Below are 13,557 nucleotides of genomic sequence, written 5' to 3' on the forward strand. Positions count from 1 at the left end.
CCAGTGGGGCCACATCATCGAAAGGTGCGGAACCCAGCACATGTGGCCTCAAATCAGAGGACACATATCACAAAGGGAATGGGAGTGAGGCAGGCAGGAGTAGCCTAAAAACAGAGGGCCCAAAGAATAAGAAAGGTGAGGAATCCAGCAGTTGGAACCTCCCAGCAGGTGGCCGAGAGCACAGAAGCTATGGGATGCAGGCAGGAGTGAACTAATAGCAGAGAGCCCACATCATGAAACTGTGAGCAACCCAGGCGTTGGTACCTCAGAGCAGAAGGCCCACATCCCAATGGGGAGGTGAACCTGGCTGGAGTGTCCTCGCACCACTGGGCGCACATCACAAAATGTGGGGAGACCAGCAGTTAGGGCCTGACGCCAGAGGGCCCTCATCACCGAGGGGAGGAGGCTCCCAGCAGGCTCCAAGTGCCACCAGAGGGCTCATGTCCACAAGGCGAGGTGAGCAAGCCAGGCAGGACTGACCTCACAGCAGACGGCCCACCTCACAGATGGGTGAGGAACCCAGCCAGGATCAGACTCTCAACAGAGGGCCCACATCACCAAGGGGATGTGAACCAGGCAGGAGTCTCCTAAGACCATTGGTCCCACATCATCGAAAGGTGAGGAACCCAGCACATGTGGCCTCAGACCAGACGACACACATCACGAAGGGGCTGGGAGTGAGGCAGGCAGGAGGATCCTCACAACAGAAGACCCAAAAAATTAAAAAAGTGAGGAATCCAGCAGTTGGAACCTCCCAACAGGTGGCCAAGAGCACAGAGGCTATGGGATCCAGGCCTCTGTGAACTAACACCAGAGAGCCCACATCATGAAAATGTGAACAACCCAGCCGTTGGGACTTCAGAGCAGAAGGCCCACATCCCCATCGAGATGGGATCCTAAGAGGAGTGCCCAAGCATCATTGGGCTCACTAAGAAAAGTTGGTGAGCCCAGCAGTTAGGGCCTGACGCAAGAGGGCCCTCATCACCGAGGGGAGGAGATCCTCAGCACGCTCCTACTGCCACCACATGGCTGACTTCACCAAGGCAATGTGTGCCAGCCATGCAGGAGTGACCTATCAGCAGTGACCTCCCTCACAGAAGGGTGAGGAACACAGCCAGGAACAGACTCTCACCAGGGGGTCCACATAACCACGTAGATGAGAACCAGGCAGGAGTGTCCTCACACTAGTGGGGCCACATCATCGAAAGGTGAGGAACCCAGCAAAGGTGGCCACAAACCAGAGGACCCACATCACCAAGGGGTTGAGAGTGAGGTAGGTGTCTGGACGGGCATATTTAACACTCATTTCCCACCAGGAAGAGGAATTAACCAAAGGCTCAGCGTGCCCTGCCAGAAGCAGATTAGGGCCTGAAGCAGTCTTGCGGGTTTGCGGCCAGCTCACAAGAAAGCGAGTTGAAGAAAGGAGCTCAGGGGCCCTGTAATTCACAAACCTGCAGAGTTATAAATGACAGATAACGTCCAAAAATATATTGAAGTAAGGCTGCCAAGAGGACTTGAAAGCGGGGCAGAATTTCAGGAAACCGATTTCAGGAGGTAGACTGGATTTGCATTTAAAGCATAGGAAAAGAGGCAGAACATCGACAATGATGCACTTGGCAAAAAAAGGGCGTATGAGTTTGTTCCTGAATATATTCAGGAAAAAACACATACACCCTTTTTGGCAAACCAAGCAAGCTTGCAATGGAAATCCGAACTACTATGAAGTGTCACTTCCCCCCGGTCTAAAGGGCCATCTGAAAAAAGTGTAAAATCCAGAAAGGCAAGACAGGCCATGGGGAAAAAGGAGCCTTGTTATGCTGATGGGTGGGATGTAAATTGCCAACAGCCACTCTGGAGAAGTGTATGGTGTTTCCTGAAACATCTGAAAAACAAAGCAACAGAGTCTAGGGCATTTCCACTTATGGTCCTATAGCTTAGGGAAATTAAAATCAAAAAGACACAGCCACCCCAAAATTTGGGACGGCTCTGTTTACAAGAACCTCGTTTACGGTCCAAGTTCAATATCACAGAGAGCAAAAACTGGATAAAGAAGTTGTGGTACTTATGTACAATGCAATATCACTCAGCAATGAAATCTGTGTCACCAGGCCTGTACCAGCATAATGAGTGGATTGAGGCACGGTGATTCTAAGTGAAATAAGTAACACAGAAAAAGAAACATCATAAGGTATCACTAATGCACGGAATGTAAACTTGGCTACACATGAACTGAATTACAAAACAGAACAGGGTCTCAAGTTTAGAAAACCAACTTATGCTTGCTTAAGGGGAAAGGTGAGTTGGGGTGCTGCATAAAACCAGAGTTTGAAATTAGCACAGATACCGTTCCATAAGCCAAATATGTAATAGACAAGACCTACCCCTTGTTCATCGAAATGGACTCAACAATGAGGTATCCCCTCACACCTGTTAGAATGGGCATCATCTGAAAATCTACAAACAACAAATGCTGGAAAGGGTGTGGAGAAAAGGAAGCCTCTTCCACTATTGTTGGGAATATAAATTGATACAGTCACTATGGAGAACAATATGGAGTTTCTTAAGAAACTAATAATAGAATTACCATATGATACAGCAATCCCAGTACTGGACATATACCCAGACAAAACCATAAATCAAAAAGAGACATTCACCGTAATGTTCATTGCATCACTATTTACAATATCGAGGTAATGGAAGCAACCTAAATGCCCACAGACAGACGAATGCATAAAGATGTGGTACATATATAAAATGGAATATTACTAAGCCATGAAAGGAATGAAATTGGGTCATTTGTAGAGACGTCGATGGATCTAGAGACTGTCATACAGAGTGAAGTAAGTCAGAAAGAGAAAAACAAATCTTGTATATTCATGCATATATGTGGAACCTAGAAAAACTGTACAGATTAACCGTTTTGCAAGGCATAAATAGAGCAACAGATGTAGACAACAATCGTATGGACAACAAGGGGGGAAAGCTCTTGGGGGTGGTGGTGGTGGGAGGAGTTGAGAGATTGGGATTGGCATGTAAACATTTATATGTATAAAATAGATAACCAATAAGAACCTGCTGTATAAAAATATAAAATAAAATTCAAAATTAAAAAGAAATAAAATTTAAAAAATAAAACAGAAAAAACAATTATTCCCTTCACATACATGTATTTATATGAATAAATTATTTCCATGCTTATATCTGTAAATACAAAAAAGAGGAATAAAATCTACCTTGAACCAAAAACAAAAAAGAGAAAAAAAAAACAGAACCCACCAGTTACTCAGAGGAAAACCGTATCAGGGCACTTGCTCCAGTTGTAAACAATTCTGAAGTTGGTCAGTGGTGGGGAATCGTCTCCCATTCAGCCAGCAGCCCCCACACAACAAGCGTCCTCATTGCAAAGCTGGGGCACCGTGCCGAGGCATCTGTGAGTAAACGTGAGCTGAGCCCCAGGCCAGTTGCTGCTGAACTGTTCCCACCCTTCCCAGGTAAAACACCTGAATATATACAAGGACTTGAAAGCCTAGAGGAAGGGCCATGGAGCCACACGAGTGACAGCATGCCAGCTGACTTGGTGCCTGCAGGCCAGCCAGGATGGTCCTGGCCCTGGGTGCTCTTCTGGAAGATTTCCATTTCCCTGCCTGAGATACCCGTCCTGTCCCTGCCCCCACTGCTTTTTTCCTTCCTCACCTCTGCCCAGGGAGAAATTCCAGCAGCAGGTATGGGTGACACATCCTCTTCTTTAGCAGGTGGCAGCCTGGCAACTGCTGCAGAAAGTCCAGCAGAGCCCCACTCACACTGGGCCACCCACAAAGCCGTGGCCTCTCACTCCCTCCCACCAGCCCAGCCCCGAGACTGCTGACAGGGCAGAGAAAATGGCGTCAGACACAGCTGCAGGGGCTCTTGCTGCCTGGAGTGGTATTTATATTGATCTCAACCCAGGCACACCTGGGGAGGGCTGGCCGGCACCGTAAGGCTGCCCAGGTCAGCCAATCGTCACCCCTCAGGGGCTCACAGTTGCAGAAAATGGAACTTGCTGAACCGGCCAGGTCCAAGGAACAGGTGTGGGCTCCTGAGAGTCAGGATAGACAAGGGGCTGCAGCTTTGGCTTGTTTTCTAATCATTTTATCTGGCCCATGAGTGGGAGACAACTTCAAGAAAACCCTCTCCTAATGAGAGGAACCCAGGAGTCAGGGAGAGGAGGGGTGGGTGGTGGTTGGAGACAGAGGCCTGGTGCCCCGGGTGCAGTGGAAGTCTCTGGAAGACCAGGTGGAGGGAGGCCACACAGAGTGATGCCCAGGGTCACAGACCTGTCGGAGCTGCTGTTTGTTAGTTCAAGTCCTGCTCTGAGGTGCTCTGTGTCAGCTCTGAGCGACAGGTGAGCTGGGGGTGCTCTTCAATGAGGGCTATGTGCACGGTTCCTGTGTGCCCAGCCCTGCCACGGTACCTGCAAGGGTAGCTCTGTATCCTGGGAGGGGCCTGACCACGAGAGCCCCGTGGGCTGGCTTGGGGGTGGGGTACCTGCCCAGGAGAGCTCCATATCCTGGGATTGGCCTGACCACGAGAGCTCCATGGGCTGCTGGGGACCTGGTAAAGGATGTCAGGACAGTCAGTGAAGCCACCGAGGATATACCTCCAGTTGCTCCTAATTCCTACACCCTGCTGGTCATTCTACCAACCACCAGGACATGGTATTCTGTATTAGTCTTCAATGATGCCTTCTTTTGTATTCCATTAGTCCCAGAGTCACAAGAAATTTTGGCTTGTGAGTGGCAGGACTCAACATACAACTAAAACAATACTTCCGGGCCGTCTTGCCCCAAGGGTTCAAAAATTCCCACACCATCTTTGGGGAAAGCTTAGCTAAAGACCGAAAAGTTCTACCTCTGGAAAAGGAAACCCTCCTTCAATATGCAGACGACATTCTGATCGCCAGCCCTACTAAGGAGGCCTCTGAACTACCAAGCCAATAAAGGATAGAAGTTGTCCAAGAAAAAGCTCAAATATCACAGACTGCGGTGACCTGCCTGGGCTTCATTCTCACACAAGGTCGGAGAAGCCCATCCCAGGAAAGGGAAGAAACCATTTGCAGCCTTACCCCTTTCTAAAACGAGAAGACAGCTTAGGGGTTCCTGGGGAGGCCAGGGTTTGCTGCTTCTGGATCCCTAACTACAGTCTACTAGCTGGGCCTCTATATGAAACACTGAAAGGAAAAGATGATGATCCTTTTGAACAGAATCCAGAAGTGGCCTTTCAAGAATGGAAAGAGCAGTCAATTCAGACCCTTGCCCTGGAACTCCCTAATTGAGCTAAACCCTTTGACCTTTCCATTCCCGGTGAAAGGTGAATCGCCATTGGAGAATTAGTGCAAAAACTGGGACCACTTGAAATGGAACAACGCAAGAATGCCATCCAGGTAGGATAAACTACAGTCACCAAGGGGCTTGGCCCACTGCCACATCTGGCCAAGATACTGGCGGTATCTAAAAACCTGGAAATCAGCAGCCCAAAAGGCCACCTCCCTCCTAAGGGAAAAGGACCCCACGTGGTGATCCTAATCACCAACCATGCCCTGAAGTTGCAGGGTTCGCTCCGTGGGCACACCGACCTCGAGTGAGGAGGCCCTCCAACTCCAACATCCAGAGAGATAACCGGGGGCAGCAGGGCACCATGACGACTCGTGTGAACATCACTTGACCTGGAGTTTCTCTCATAAAACAACAATAGTGTGTCCCGAAGGAGTAGACTACTGCTTGCAGGACTTACTGCACCCGGAGGGGAGCTAATAATCTTGGCGGGGGAACCGTATATCACACTGTCACCATAGAAAAGCCTACAGACACCGTGATGATGGTGGCCAATAAGACCGGCTGGACTCCTGTTTACTTCAAAAGGCTGTTGACTCAGTGGCCATCATGGTCCTTGATCACCACTGACCCTGGACTGTCTGGGAGTTGAGCGGGCAGGGCTCTGACACCTGGTGCTGTTTTTACGTTAATTCAGGGACCTAATTGAAGAAAGAGCAGACTACTGGACAGAGCATCTAGGCTGGCAGAAACGGTCAGCCTAAGGTGGCCGAACAAATGTGGGGCGGGGTGAAACCGGCCCCCACAGCGTCTCTGCACATCTCTTTCCTGGACCCTTAAAGGTCATTAGAATCTATAACACTTCCAATGCTGGTGCTCAGGCGGACGAGCAGGGAGGCAGGGGTCCTGGGGCCAATCAACGTCACCTGGAGGCTGCTGGGGAGAAGTTCTGACCCTCGTCCCCTGGTATGAGGGCTCCCAACTCAGCACTCAGCAGTTACAGAAGAAGGGTCTGCACCCTCAGCACTCCAAGAATGAGGAATGGGACAAAAGGCAGAGGAGGGGTTTGTCCCCAGCAAAGCCCATTAAAAATCCCTGGGAGATAAAAATAGAATCTGGGCAATAAAGTCAAGTCTGACCTTTTTTATCCTTTGTGCTTTGTCTAATTTCACGTGCTCCTAGGGTCCCGCATACAGAGGTTCCACACCCGGCACTTCAGACCAGATTTCCTAGTGCAGAATGGCTGGGTCGACACCTCAGCTCCTGGGGCCCAGTGCAGACTCCGAGATATAGAGCCTGAGCTGCAGCCAACCCGGCCCTCGAGAGCTCCGCCCCCTCCCTCCCACTGACTCTGACAGGATCTCTACACAGCAGCCCAGCCCACAGCCCACGGGGTAGTGCATGCTCTCACCTCTCCATTCTCTGATCAAAATATAAAGTTTCCTTTGCTTGTGAACCAAACTCAGTCTCGATCTGTTGGCCCCAATGACACTGGGCAGGGGGACACTTGTTGGGGTCCACTCTGGAGGATCAGTAACAGAAATTGAGACTACTGTAACTTCAATGAACAGATGTGTGAGCCAAACTGTAGTTAACATAGAACAGTTTATAAGGCTCGGGTAAAATAAGATGTTTCTAACACTTCCATTTGATATTTCCATCACTTTATTATAAGCAAGTTCAGTGAAAAGGTTTGTCTTATTTGTCAGGTCAATATTAGAGAAATGAAGTGATTTCTTTCCAAGGATGTACATCTAATAATCTTGGTTAAAGCTTCAATCTTGTTTTAAATGCTTTTCCATTGAAAATGATACCTCTCTTTCAGCTCCCCCATTTCTGAGAAGTATAAAATCTTATAATTTATTATTACCAAAGGGGAAAGGTGGGAGGAGGGATAAATTAACAGTTTGGAATTAAAACATACACACTGCTATGTATAAAATAGATCATCAACAAGGAACTACTGTATAGCACAGGGAACTACACTCAATATTTTGCAATAACCTATAAGGGGAAATAATCGGAAAAAGAATAGATATTTTTATTGACATCATCTATCAATGACAGTTAAAGTGTAACCTAAGGGAAGCCGGTGGTGAGTGCTTCTGACCCTGAAGACTTCAATCATCTAAAGTTTGGACTCTGCCTACTTCCCAAGGCCCTTAATGAACATATGTGTAGCCGTAGCTTAAAAATTTCCCCAGTTTGGGTTTCGGGGAGACACTGATTTTGAAAAAGCCCTGGTGTTCTCCTTACATGAATGGGACCCTTCCTACTGCTAAAACATGTCTGTCACACCCAGAGGATGGTATACCGTCTGATCGGGAAGAATTTGGAAAAGGCATCTCATCTCCTCATCTCCTGGTGCTCGGGTTCACCCCTCCAGCGTCTTTACTAACAGTCTCCCCACTTGGAGATGTCAGCACTGTCAACATCCTGTTGCGTACAGTTTGGAATTTGCCCAGAGGATGAAGCGGAAGGATGAAGAACAATGAGAGACAAGTCCTAGGTGTTCAGACAGGCACATGTCACTCTAATTTCCAATCAGGAAGACGAATTGACCAAAGGCTAGGGTTGCCCATGGAAACAGTATAGGGCTTGAGGAAATCCCACTGCTTTGTGGCCAGTTCCCATAAACACAAGTTGAACAATGGAACTCAGGGGCAGTAAAATTCACGAAACTGCAGAGTTGAAAATATCTATCACTGAAAAATGTCTTGAGGAAAGTCAAAGAAAAGGATTGGTAAGCAAGGGAGAATGACAGGAAAGGGATTTGAGGAGGTAGAAAGGACTCGCCATTAAGCACAAGAAAAGGGGCTGAACATTGCCAACATTGCAGTTGGCCAAAAAGGCTGTATGCGTTTTTTTCTGTATATATTCAAGAAAAGGGCATACACTTTTTTAGCCAACCAAACAGGTGGGCACTGGAAATCAATACTACAAAAGATATCACTTCGCATCAGTCAGAAAAGCCATCCTCATAAAGTGTAAACACCAGAAATGCAGGACAGGGCAAGGAGAAGAGGGAGCCCTGTGAGGCTTATAGTGGAAATGTATATTGCCAACGGCCATTCTGGAGAAGTGTATTGTGTTTACTAAAGCATCTAAAAAATGAGCTACAGAGCATAGGGCACTTGCACTCATGGGCGTATATCTTGGGAAAAACAAAAATCGAGAGGACACAGGCACCCCAATGTTTACTGCCTCTCTGTTTAAAAGATCCTCGACTAGGATATAACTTAAATGTCTCTGGAGGGAAAAAATGGATAGAGATGTGGTACTTATGTAGAGTGGAATATTACTCAGCCTGGAAATCAATGAAATATGGCCAGTTGTAACAACTCCGGAGGAGTTACGTATGATCATTCTAAGTGACATAATTCAAAAAGAAAAAGACACATATCATAAGATATCACTTAAAGGTGGAATCCAAAATGGCTACACATGAAATAAATTACAAAACAAAAACATAGTCAAATATGTAGAAAACACGCGTAAGGCTGCTAAACGGGAAAGGTGGGGAGGGGTGAGGCATCATCCAGGAGGTTGAAATTAGCAAAGATACCATTCCAAATACCAAACTGATAATCAACAAGGCCTACACGGTAGCTAAAAGAACTGCACTCAGCACACTCAAGTCACCGGAAAAGAATATCTATGACTGGTAAGAATCTGAAAAAGAATTTATTGATGTCTCTCTGTACGTGAATCAAGTGGATGTACAGCAGCAAGAAACAGAGCTTTGAAAATCAGTTGTAACCAATATAGTAATAAATTGAAAAAAATAAACGACAGAGAGACAGAGAAAACCTCTTACAACTTTTCCTCAGGGACGGTGATGCAACATGGATTGAACACATCTAGACCCACAGCAGGATGAGACATAAGGCTGGAAACTGTTCGTGCTAAGAGAAATGTGAGGTTGGGTGAGGAAATGCACACCCTTTAAAGTAATACTACCTGGTACCCATTCAATGGGTCCCAAATCTGCAGGTTCAAGGAATCTTCCTACAGCTAAAACATGCATGGAAAACATGCATGGAAAACACCATGTGATCGGGAGATGTGTCTAAAATGCACCTCATTTATCCTCTCCTGGTGCTCCTGTTCATCATTCCAGCCACGTTACTTAGAATCTCCCCACTTAGAGAATCAGCACATTTAAACTTCTGTTTCACACATTTTGCAAATTGTGAGGAGGATGAACGGGAAGAGGGGGAACCAATGAGAGAATAGTTGTAGGGGTTTGGACGGGCACATGTCACTCTAATTTCCCATTAAGAGTAAGAATTAAAAAAAGGCTCAGCCCGCCTCGCCGGAGCCAAAATAGGGCCTGAAGCAATCCTGCGGCTTTGAGGCCAGCTCACAAAAGAGCAACTTAAAAAATGGAGCTCAGGGTCACTGCAATTCACAAACCTGCAGAGTTATAAATGAAAACTAACGTCCAAAAATATGTTGAGGTAAGGCAAAGAAGAGGATCTGAATGCAAGACAGAATTGCAAGAAACAGATTTCAAGAGATAGATTGGACTCGTCCTTAAAGTACATGAAAAGCGGCAGAATTTCGACAATGATGTAGTTGGCCCAAAAGGGAGTATGCGTTTTTTCCTGAATATATCCAGGAAAAAACGCATACGCACTTTATGGGCAACCAAGCAAGCAAGCAATGCAAATGTGCACAACAAAGAAATCTCATTTCCCACCGGTCAAAAGGGCCATCCGAAAAAATTGTAAAAACCAGAAATGCAGGACAGGCCATGGAGAACAGGGAGCCTTTATACGCTGATGGACAGTGTGTGAACTGCCGAGAGCCACTCTGGAGAAGTGTATGGTGGTTCCTAAATCATCTAAAAAACAGAGCTACAGAGCATAGGGCACTTCCAATCATGGAAGTATATCTAGGGAAGTCTAAAAATCAACAAGACACAAGCACACCACAGTTTAGGGCTACTCTGTTTACAAGAACCTCAACTTCAGTACACCTTAAATATCCCAGGAAAGAGAACAATGGATAAAGAAAATGTGGTACTTATGTACAATGGAATATCTCTTCACCATGAAATCAATGTAATAAGGCTAGTAGAAGGATAAAGAGTGGATTTAGGTCCGATAATACTACTTGAAATAAGTCAAACAGAAAAAGAAACATATCATAAGATATCACTTATAGAGGGAGGATAAATATGGCTGCACAAAAAATGAATTACAAAACAGAACAGTGTCTCACATTTAGAAAACACACTTATGTCAGCTTAAGGGGAAAGGAGAGGTGGGGTGATGCATAAAACCAGAGTTTGAAATTAGCACAGATACCGTTCAATAAACCAAATAGGTATTAGACAAGATCTACACCTTGCTCAATGAACTGGCCTCAACACACCCTATACACCGCAGAGAAATATATCTGAGTAATAAGAATCTTAAAACCCATGTATTGATATATCTCCATAAGGGAATCAAGTGTGTGCAGAGCGGCACAAACACAGCAGTGAAAATGAGCTAAACCCCATTATAGAAATAAATTTTAAAACCAAAACGCAGAAACAATGAAAGAGAGAAAAATTCTTACAAAATTCGCTCAGGGGCTGTGATGCAACCTGTAATGACCACATATAAACCCACAGCTGGATAAGACATAAGGCTGGACACTTGGGGATGAGAGCATTGGTGAGCTTTGGTGAGCAACTGCCGAAAGTTTAATGCAATACTTCATACTACTCATTCCAAGGGTCCCAACACTCCAGGTTGAAGGGAATCTTCCTACAGCTAAACCATGCATGGGGAATCCAGCAGATGGTATACCATATGATCGGGAAAGGTTTCTAAAACGCACCTCATTTTCCTCTCCTGGGGCTCCGGATCAACATTCCAGCCACTTTACTAACAACATCTCCACATGGAGAGTCAATGCCTTTAAGTTCCGGTATCGCACAGTCTGCAGTTAGTGCGGAGGATGAATGGGAATAGGGGGAACCAGTGAGAAAATAGCTGTAGCGGTTTCAATGGGCACATGTCACTCTAATTTCACATCAGGAAGAAGAATTAAACAAAGGCAGAGCAAGGCGCCCCAGAAGAAGGATAGGGCCTGAAGAAATCCTGTGGATATGAGGCAAGATCACAACAATAAGAGCTGAAAAATGGAGCTAAGGGCCACTGCAATTCAAAAACCTGCAGAGTTATAAAGGCCAACAATTTTCCAAACGTATATTGAGGTAAGGCTATGAAGAGGCACTGACAGCAAGGCAGAATTGCAGGAAACCGATTTCAAGAGGTAGACAGGAACTGCATTGAAAACATATGAAAAGACTCAGAACGTCGACAATGATGCACTTGGCCAAAAAGGGCGTATGCGTTTCTTCCTGAATATATTCAGGAAGAAACGCATACGCCCTTTCTGGCCAACCAAGCAAGCTTGCAAAGGAAATCTGCACTACAATGAAGTCTCACTGCCCCCCGGTCAAAAGGGCCATCTGAAAAAAGTGTAAAATCCAGAACGGCAGGACAGGCCATGGAGAACTGGGAGCCTTTTTGTGCTTATGGGCAGGATGTAACTTGCCAACAGCCACTCTGGAGAAGTGTATGGTGTTTCCTGAAACATCTAAAAAACAAAGCAACAGAGCCTAGGGCACTTCCACTTATGGTCCTATAGCTTAGTGAAATTAAAATCAAAAAGACACAGCCACCCCAAAGTTTGGAACGGCTCTGTTTACAAGAACCTCGTTTACGGTACAAGTTCAATATCGTAGAAAGCAAAAAATGGATAAAGAAGTTGTGGTACATACGTAGAATGGAATATCATTCAGCAATGAAATCTATGTCATCAGGCCCGTAGCAGCATAATGAGTGGATTCAGGTATGATGATTCTAAGTGAAATAAGTCACACAGAAAAAGAAACATCATAAGATATCCCTAATACACGGAATGTAAACTTGGCTACCCAGGAAATGAATTACAAAACAGAACAGGGTCTCAAATGTAGAACCAACTTATGCTTGCTAAAGGGGAAAGGTGAGTTGGTGTGCTGCATAAAACAAGAGATTGAAATGAGCACAGATACCGTTCAATAAGCCAAATATGTAATAGACTAGAGCTACTCCTTGCTCAACGAAGTGGACTCAACACCACATATTAAACGCCTAAGAATATACCTGACTAGTAAGAATCTTAAAACCTATGGATTTATATGTCTCCGAAAGAGAATCAAGCGTGTTTACAGCGGCATAAACGCAGCAGTGATATGATTGGTGAGGTTCGGTGAGCAAATGCAGACCCTTTGAAGTCATATTGCATGGTACCCATTCCATGGTTCTCAACTCTCCAGGTTTAAGGGATTCTTCCTTCAGCTAAAACATGCATGTGGAACCCAGAGTATGATCCACCGTGTGATTGGGAAACGTGTTCAAATGTGTCTCAGTTTTCATCCCCTGGTAATCGGGTGCAACATTCCAGACGCTTTACTAACACTCTCCCCCACTTGGAGAGTCAGTGTCTTTAACCTCCTGTTTGGCCCAGTTTGCAATTTCTGCGGAAAATGAACAGGAATAGGGAGAACAAATGAGAGACTAGCTGGAGGGTTATGGACGGGCAAATTTAACTCTCATTTCCCACCAAGAAGAGGAATTATCGAAAGGCTCAGCGAGCCATGCCGGAACCACACTAGGGCCTGAAGCAATCCTGCGGTGTTGCGGCCAGCTCACAAGAAAGCGAGTTGAAGAAAGGAGCTCAGGGGAACTGTAATTCACACACCTGCAGAGTTCTAAATGACAGCTATCGTCCAAAAATATATTGAAGTAAGGCTGCCAAGAGGACTTGAAAGCGGGGCAGAATTGCAGGAAACCGATTTCAGGTGGTAGAGTGGAATTGCATGTAAAGCATAGGAAAAGAGGCAGAACGTCCACAATGATGCACTTGGCCAAAAAGGGCGTCTGCGTTTTTTCCTGAATATACTCAGGAAAAAACGCATACGCCCTTTTTGGCCAACCAAGCAAGCTTGCAAAGGAAATCTGCACTACAATGAAGTCTCACTGCCCCCCGGTCAAAAGGGCCATCTGAAAAAAGTGTAAAATCCAAAAAGGCAGGACAGGCCAAGGAGAACTGGGAGCCTTGTTATGCTGATGGGCGGGATGTAAATTGCCAACAGCCACTCTGGAGAAGTGTATGGTGTTTCTTGAAACATCTAAGAAACAGAGCAACACAGCCTAAGGCACTTCCACTTATGGTCCTATAAATTAGGGAAATTAAAATCAAC

Source organism: Pseudorca crassidens, chromosome 1 (assembly GCF_039906515.1).
Source record: "Pseudorca crassidens isolate mPseCra1 chromosome 1, mPseCra1.hap1, whole genome shotgun sequence".
In the NCBI taxonomy this organism is placed as follows: domain Eukaryota; kingdom Metazoa; phylum Chordata; class Mammalia; order Artiodactyla; family Delphinidae; genus Pseudorca; species Pseudorca crassidens.